General features: G+C 32.1%; 1 long non-coding RNA gene across 1 annotated transcript in view; it reads left to right on the top strand.

Moving 5' to 3' along the window:
* LOC106876224 (uncharacterized) overlaps window positions 1–7,500 on the top strand; it is a 40,033-nt gene that overhangs the window by 24,253 nt on the left and 8,280 nt on the right. Inside the window, exon 4 of the long non-coding RNA XR_001410207.3 lies at window positions 7,197–7,253. This is a non-coding gene — a long non-coding RNA (uncharacterized LOC106876224). The remainder of the gene's footprint in view (window positions 1–7,196; window positions 7,254–7,500) is intronic.

A 7,500-nucleotide genomic window follows, 5' to 3' on the forward strand; every position in this document is an offset into this window, starting at 1 on the left:
GTGATTAACTAGCTTTTAAAAGAAGAGTATATCTATGGGTGTCGCACTTCATGATCGTCAAATTATTGGGCAGATGTACATGGAACCTTTTTTATGTATGTTCCAGCTTGGTTTGACAATCGTCTCTTTCTCAAACATGTTGCAACCTTTCTTAATGGAATGCCCCCAAGCCATTTCAATTTATCACCTATTGCTTCCAGTTACTCACATTTACTCCAATATTTTTTTAGGTTGCGTTTTGCACAGCCATTGTATCTCTTTTTAGGCTTCGTTTATCGACGCTTTCCAATCTCCAGTTAGCCGCAGAAAAGCTATTTCGAGAGTCGTTCGTTGCTCATTCACGTAAATTTCCCAAGTGTAGTACATTTGATTAGTGATGGTCAATAGTTCAGCGGTGAGATAATTAACTCTCTGGAGTACCTTGTTGTCTGGTGTTACGACCTACCTTTTGATACTGAGTATTTACCTAATACACATCTCTTGAAATCTTTCGAACATTTTTAAGCCTCAATTCTACATTGTTATTGTTTCATACGGATACAGTAGGTCCACACACACACACAACACACAAATATACCAAGGGGGTACTGAAAAGTTCCTGAGTTGATGGCTCAACCTTCCGAGTTCTTTTACAGGGTTTAGAAAAACTGAAAGACCGCTGCAATAAATGTGTGAATCTCAGAGGGGAATATGTTGAATAAAATCGTAATTAAATGACCCTCCTGTATTTTCTTTTTTTTTATCCGAAGCCAAGAACTTTTCAGCATCCCCTCGTGTGTGTAGTAGCGATGTTATAAAATCGTAATTCGTTTCCAAAAATATATTTTACCCATAAAATTTATAATACTCGTAAATAAATGGCAATAAGACAACAGTAGAATGTAAAGAATATTTTATGCAAAGTAAAAAGAATGTCAAGATCATATATAATAAAAAAAATTAATTATTATTATCGTTTTCTGAATCACTTTCACTGGCACTAGATTCGAGCATACCATCACTTGTAGACGCGATCGTCGATTCACAAGCACTCGTAGACGGACTTGTAAATTAAAACAAAAACAAGCCTAGAGTTTTTTGCTTAGAAGAAGGCTTTTTTCGCTCTCTATAAATTTTTCGTTAACATGCAGAAGACTTTGTCATGGTAGTAGAAACTTCTGCACTTCGTTCAAAATTTGGATTTTGTACTTAAAAGATATATTATGAAATAAAACTCGTTCGTTTTGTTATCGGTACGCAAAGAAATGTAAATTTAAAACAATAAGCCACTTAGTACAGCAGTCTATTGTTTTTGTTGCTCCAATTATCTGAAAATATGGAATATATTAAATGTCAATAAATATTACAAATGAATAGTTATAAATAAATATTCTTCTCATCGTGCAAAACGCAATAAGTAATAGATCAATATTTTTAACATAATACGCACAACATTATTTGCTGGCGATAAGGCGGAAGAATCGTTAGTACACCGGGCAATATGCTTAGCGGCATTTCGTCCGTCTTTATGTTCTGAGTCCGAATTCCTCCAAAATCGACTTTGCTTATCGGGGTCGATAAAATAATTACCAGTCAAGTACTGTAGTGATGTAATCAATTCTCCTGCCCTGAAATTGTTGGCTTTGTGCAAAAAATTAAAACCATCATTCGCAGGCGATTTCCATTCCGCAAACTCAAAGTGACTTAGAATTCGTTTAGAAAGATTCTTCCGTAAAATTATAGCAATATTTTAAATCGAAACTTAAATATGAAGAATTTGTAACTAATACTTAAATAAAGCATTCGAGGGAGAAAATAGGAGAAAATGGAATTCATTCTCGAAGGAGAAAATTATTGGCTTCTTTACAAGGAAAACCTCAATTAATTAACAATGACATTAGATTCTGTTTCTATAGACCGACTTCGGTTACAAGAGATTAGAGAATTATAAAACAAGCCACCATGATATTAGTGAATGTTACTGTCATTTCATGCTCTTAGTTTCACTTTATTTTGACTTTAGTAATTTTAGTCGTGTTATTTACGATTTCGTTTTTGTACTTCTGTAAATCTAATCACCATAATTTTGCAGCCGGATCTGTATGAGATAAATATTGAAACAACGACATTTAAACAGAACCAGAAGAAACGAAATTAAACTCATGCATGAGCAATGATATATATTCACATACAGAAACACATAAATACACACACACAAATACACACACACACGTACCACCTCCACTCATCATCTATTCAACATTTCCAAAATTTGAGTAGATGCCCTTTCCAAATCAAAGAACATTAATGTTAAGCAAGGAACCTGTATTATGCAGTAGACTCCACATTAAGTAGCTCTGTACTGTTTATCGGTTTCACAATTTAAATATCACAATTGAAAACGAAAGACTGCGTTTATCGAGGCACGAAAATTACAACTAGGGTAACTATACTAAACATAAACAACAAAAACAAAAATAATTAAGTGTTCGCTCTTTTGATAAGATAGTCGACATTTTTTCTTGGCCTGTTTCCTAAATTTATATCAAAAAGATTCATTCAGAGGATCTTGTTCAATATGCTGGTGATATTTCAACAAGATAAAATTCTATATTTGTGGAATACTAGATACTCTTCTCATATATATCTACTTTTGAAAATTATAACACAAAATTTTGTCTTTCCTATAGACTCATTAGTTTTGTCCTATCATTAGCAATTTAATTCGTTGAGTAATTGAAGAGTCTTAATTAGCTATGAAAAGTGGTTACAAATTTTTTTAAAAACTGTATATAAGAAACGGCGCAGAACTGTTGATGGAAAAACTAAAGTGAGAGAAATGAATGAAGTATAATACCAAAAGAACATAAAATAAGATAGAAAATGAAAAGAGAAGAAAAAAAAAAAAAAAAAAAAAAAAAAGAAACGAAAAAGCTTGAGAACAAAAGAAAATATCTGGCCAATTAATTTTCAATTTATTTTGAGAGAGATAGAATTTAATGAATTTAAATTAGGTTATATAGAAGTCAATCTGATTTAAGTTTTGAAACAGAAGCATCGCTATTAGCTGCATGAAAAGACGAAGAACTGAGAACAAGCTGTTACAATCGCATTTCAACATTCAGACAATGCAATGAAAATGTAAGGGCAAAGGCTATTTATAGGCCTTTACATCCAATTTACAGGCCATTTTCATCTAAAAGCAGATGTCGACTCAACAGCATGTTGGGTATCAACAGAAAATTCATTTCTGAAGATTCCGACTACAGAATGAATTGCTTCAAATATTGTAATGAGGTGTTGCTAAACACCTCATTACGATATTTCTGTTCACTATAGTACACTCATCGCTAAACTATAGTACACTATAGATGACTGTTCGCTATGGTACACTCATTAGTAAACGTCAGCTAAATGCCTCCATTGATAAAAAGATTACATTATTAGATCAGTAAAAGAAATCAACAAAATTAAAGGAAATAAAAGTATATTAAGAGTGTCAACAGAAAGTTTTGATTTAAAAAAAACTTTAACGATATTATAAACTATAACGATTAATAATTAATCAAATATTATTAATCAAAAATAATCGAAAATATATCAACACTATTCAAATCGAAGTTCTAATATTATGTTGAAATGAAACTATAACTTCTAAATGATTTAGTGTTAAATAAGTTATCTATTAAAAATAATCAAAACTTTGTATATATATATAAAGTTTAATCTTTTATTCTTAATAATTTTTTCTTTCCTAATTTTTTCATTCATAATTTTTCCATTCATAATTTTTTCATTCATATTTTTTATTATTACGTTTGTAGAAATAAATAATCTTGTATTTTTCTATTATTCAATTGATCTTTAATTATAATTAAATAAACGTCTTTAGCTTTAAATAGTATAGCTTTAACTATTACACCGGTTAAATATGTACTAATTTTATCTTCATTATTATTTTAAACTTAAACTTCGTTCAACTTGTATTTAAAACAATGATAATTTAAAACAATGATAATTTATGTAAGATGTTTTTTGTATATAATATACATGTTATTATAATGGATGAAGGGATGATTATTGAATGGTTATTATTTTGATATTATGATATTTTTTAAATAATTTTTCTATCTTTATATAATAAGTATTTCATATTAATTCATTTGGTACTTATTGTTGGTTGAGATATATATCTAATTATTGTTCTACTTACGATCTGACGAGTAGCTATATTTTTGAATAGAATTTATTTTCGATAATTTCAATTGATTTTAATCGATTTAAATTTCTTTTCTATTTGAAAATTGGTTATGAAACACGTGTAATCTTTTTATTATATTTATCTTGTAATATTTACTTTATTTTATATTATACTCATTTATTGTGCTTTTAATTATTAATTTTTCTATATGTGATAGTGGATTTTCATCGATGAGTTCTTGAAAATTGGTTATTTTCCCTAAAACTATATATTTTATATATATATATATATATATATATATATATATATATATATATATATATATATATATATATATATATATATACTTTTATATATATATATACATACATAAATACATATATATATAATCATCTACTTATAAGTACACACATGCATGCACATACACAGACATATCTACATGCACACACACAAACACACACACACATTTACATATATGTATACACACATGCGTGCGCACATACTTAGATAGTGGTAAGTAGAACACAGTGGATCAAATAAAAAGTAATTGTAGGTAGAAACTAATTTAAGGGTAAAAAAAGAAAACAAAGACAAGGGTAATATATACTGTTCGCTTCGAAATAAGATTGTATAAAGAAGACAAAGTAATATCTCTGTCTAAGTTATATGCTAGTAGTCACGTTTTTTTTCTGATTCACAATGCTCTACGCCGGATACGCAGTGAATTATCTCCGGTGAAACAGTGAATCGACATAAGACTGAACGACTCAAAGAAGACCGAGAATATAACCAGCGCCATATTTTATTAAATTATTGGAGTAGCAGTCAATTGTAGACTGTTACAAAAAACGACCACTAAAATCTTTCAAATATTAGGCACACACAAGGAATCTTTAACACAAAATCATATTCATACTGTTTCAACAGCAGCTTAAGAAAACAATAAATTTAATGATACAAAGGAAAATTTTAAAAAGCACTTTATTCGCCTTGTACATTATGTGAGTGGAGGCGCAATGGTCCAGTGGTTAGGGCAGCGGACTCGCAGTCATAGGATCGCGGTTTCGATTCCTAGACCGGGCGTTGTGAGTGTTTATTGAGCGAAAACACCTAAAGCTCCACGAGGCTCCGGCAGGGGATGGTGGCGAACCCTGCTGTACTCTTTCACCACAACTTTCTCTCACTCTTACTTCCTATTTCTGTTGTGCCTGTGATTCAAAGGGTCAGCCTTGTCACACTGTGTCACGCTGAATATCCCCGAGAACTACGTTAAGGGTACACGTGTCTGTGGAGTGCTCAGCCACTTGCACGTTAATTTCACGAGCAGGCTGTTCCGTTGATCGGATTAACCGGAACCCTCGACGTCGTAAGCGACGGAGTGCCAACAACACTATGTGAAATGAATTTACATGATCATTTTTTGATTAAAAATGAATTTTTATTTCAGTGAATTAAAATAATTTGTTATATAAGTTTCAAATTTAAGGCCAGCAATTCCGTGGGAGCCGGTAAGTAGACCTCTGTGCAAGTAAAGTTTGAATAGATGAAAGTATCAAAAACTAGGTTGCTTAGCTCGCACATTCTACAGCAATGGTTAAGTAATGATATCTTTCATAAAATGAAATAGCGAATGTTTGAATTGCGAAAAGTTACTAGAAACCATCCTTTTGAATATTCGAGTTTTTCAAAAATTATCATGATTCACCGTATTCCAATTACCCCACTATATCACAACAACAACAACTGGATCGAGCTAACGAGGAAGAATCTACGTAGTAGATCCACCTACTAAAATAGCTGTCACATAGCTCGCTAACAAACCTGTCTCAGAGAACATTTCACGGAGTTAGTTGAGTTGATGATTAAACCTGGTTTGAGTTCCAATGTACGTGTGTATGTAAATAAAGGAAGAAACATAAAACCAGGAGGATTAACTGCGACGATTTATTCAATCTGTTAAAGAGTATTGACACGGTAACGTTGTTGAGATACATCTTGAAATATACTACTGTCGGCAAATATACACAATGATTCTTATGAGGTTGGTATATGATGTATGCGGCGTTGAACAGGAAACCAAATACGAGACATGACTTCTGCCGGAGGACAAGAACAGACGTACGCGTCGGAGGCCAACTGCTAAATAAAACTTGCTCTCTGTCGAGATCTGAACCTGACCGCGCAACTCGCCTTACCAAAGAAATAGAGAACACCACCCTTATATAGCTGACAGTGGGCTCCCAGCGAACAGGCACACATTTCCTATGCTCAGCTGGTCTGTCATGTTATGGGATGGAATAGGAGGACTCAACCATCACGTAACCAGGTCATGCGACCACTTATAGAAAAAAACAACGTACAAACTGATATACGCCTACTTAAAGGTAAACATGCAAAATGTGAACATATACACTTTAGATAACGCAGACTTAGATATAATTGTCTGGGTAAAGACGGATGGAACGTCTTTAAAAAGTTAAATAAGAATTGTAATAACTACACCGGCAGGAACATCAACGGGACAAAAAAGAAATGACTGGATCTAATTCACTAAGCCTATTTGAACAAAACTAACCTAATCATTTATTTGCAAGACACCACATGAGATACACTACGCCACAAGCGTAGCGTTACAATATTTGAAGTGCTTCAGAAACTTAAGTTATTCGCAAATAGTTATGGTTAAAGTTGATTTCACTTATCTAAGGACAAACTTTTCATCTATAAACTGGTCTTTGAAAGAACAAATTAAAAGGAAACTAACGAGTTATTTCTTTTATCTATCTATCTATCTATCTATCTATCTATCTATCTATCTATCTATCTATCTATCTAGGACAATGGCTTCAATTATCAATTTGTTTCCGGAGTATTTTAAATTCATTTTTTTACTGTCTATGTTCTACATAAAATATATTCAATTGTTATTCTCATATCTATTGTCATACCCAACACCCAAACAAAAAGCTAATATTTCAAATTATTTTTTTGATAATTATTTCCATTCATCTTACAGTAAAAGAGCGTCTACAAACCTCTTGAAAATTCTACTCGAGGGTACTGATGGTACAAGGTAGGTACTCACTCTCATTCCAGTTTCGACATATTCAGAAGATTTTTGATTGAGGAGATTAGAATCGCTAATCTATCTATCTATCTATCTATCTATCTATCTATCTATCTATCTATCTATCTATCTATCTTATTTCTTTACTGCCCACAAGGGGCTACACACAGAGGGGACAAACAAGGACAGACAAACGGATTAAGTCGATTATATCGACTCCAGTGCGTAACTGGTACTTATTTAATCGACCCCG

The sequence above is a fragment of the Octopus bimaculoides genome, chromosome 5, assembly GCF_046866305.1.
Source record: "Octopus bimaculoides isolate indiv1 chromosome 5, ASM4686630v1, whole genome shotgun sequence".
Lineage (NCBI taxonomy): Eukaryota > Metazoa > Mollusca > Cephalopoda > Octopoda > Octopodidae > Octopus > Octopus bimaculoides.